Source organism: Aplysia californica, unplaced genomic scaffold (assembly GCF_000002075.1).
Source record: "Aplysia californica isolate F4 #8 unplaced genomic scaffold, AplCal3.0 scaffold00111, whole genome shotgun sequence".
In the NCBI taxonomy this organism is placed as follows: Eukaryota; Metazoa; Mollusca; class Gastropoda; order Aplysiida; family Aplysiidae; genus Aplysia; species Aplysia californica.
In genome coordinates this window covers 1,160,144-1,161,762 of record NW_004797381.1, presented here as the reverse complement: position 1 = coordinate 1,161,762, position 1,619 = coordinate 1,160,144, and positions in this window count along the sequence as shown.

Below are 1,619 nucleotides of genomic sequence, written 5' to 3'. Positions count from 1 at the left end.
GGGAGGGGGGTGGAACATAGGAATGGAGGTAAGGAATACAATAACGGAAGGGTGCGATGTTTTCAGCAATGCGTCTTTGCGATAAAAGGAACTTGTGATATTTGCTGAAGTGTCTCTTGTCATTATTGCTCGTGGGTATCCCCTGTATCTCCGGGTACCCGCCCATCTCTCTGTCACTTCATTTGGAAATGCTATCCTCGACTGGTCCAGAAATACTGAGATTCTAGCATCAGGTCTACCCTGAGCCAAGAGGGCGCTGAAACTCTGAAATCACAAAAGAATTCCCCTACCGGATCTGTATAGTACACTTTGTGACTTTGTTCTCAGTTACCGGGTCTGTATACACACTCCCGGGTCTGTATACACACTCCCGTCTAGCATAGATCTAGCCTAATCTTTGATTCTAGGCTGCTTTCTGATATTAAAATGATGATTTCATCCAAAGGTACATCAGGTGATTTCGAGTGTTTCCCAGTGTTTTCGAGTGTTTCCTAGTGTTTTCGAGAAAAATAAACACCCTTCAAAACTTTCAAATAAGCTTACTTTTATAAGGCAAACCTAATCTAGATCTAGAATCACAAGAAGCAGCACGCAGCAAGCACACCTCTGTGATTGGCCAAAATAATCTAGAAGACATATTTCCACCATCTATATCTGTCGTCTTCCGGGGCTTCCCTGGCACGTTGACTAGATCTCACCGTCACCGGCCCCTTTTGCTGTTTAGTGCGTGATGGGCTACGACACTAGATCTAGATCTAAGTTTTCTATCTTTCTCTCGTTCCCTCCTGCCAACTGGGGCATGTACATTTTGCTAGCACTTCCCCCTGCTCTCTCTCTCACACACACACACACACTACCGGGTCTGGGCGCTGAAACTTTCCGAAATCACAAAAAAGTTCCCCTGCGGGCCTGTATACTTCGTGACTTTGTTCCCGGTTACGTATACACTTCGTTTTGAATATATACCCAAGACCAAGATAGATAAAAGTCACTTCACACCATACCATACATGCACACGCTAAAACAACATACACACACACACAAACAAGCGATTTTGCAGTTCTGCAGAGTTTGTGAACTTTGCAAAATCGTTTGTTTGTGTGTGATGGCGCGTCGCGCCCATCGAGTCTCGAGATGGCCGCGCTTTCTGCTGATCGTCATATGGTTCTGCGCCACCTTAAAACTTAAAACTAAGACTTAAGATCGCGCTGATCGGCAAATGGCGCTTGACAATTATACGGGGTGCCCACTATGACTGGGATCGGCTGATCGCCCGACTCGAGCAACTAAAAAACAAGGGAGTGTATACAGACCCGGTAACCGGCAACAAAGTCACAAAGTATACAGACCCGGTAGGGGAACTCTTTTGTGATTTCGGAAAGTTTAAGCGCCTGTTGACTCAGGGAAGACCTAGGTTCTTCTAGATCTATGGCCCAGGTCTAGATCTAGATAGACAGACATTATAAATCATTGATCTAGTTTCGAGGCTAGCCTAGATCTAGATCTAGATTAGATCTAGATCTAAATGAAGATTGCGGATGTCTTTTCGATGAACGATTGTTTTTCCTCCGTTTTGGAGTTGGAGGAATCACAATTTGAAGAAAAGAACAATGTCATAA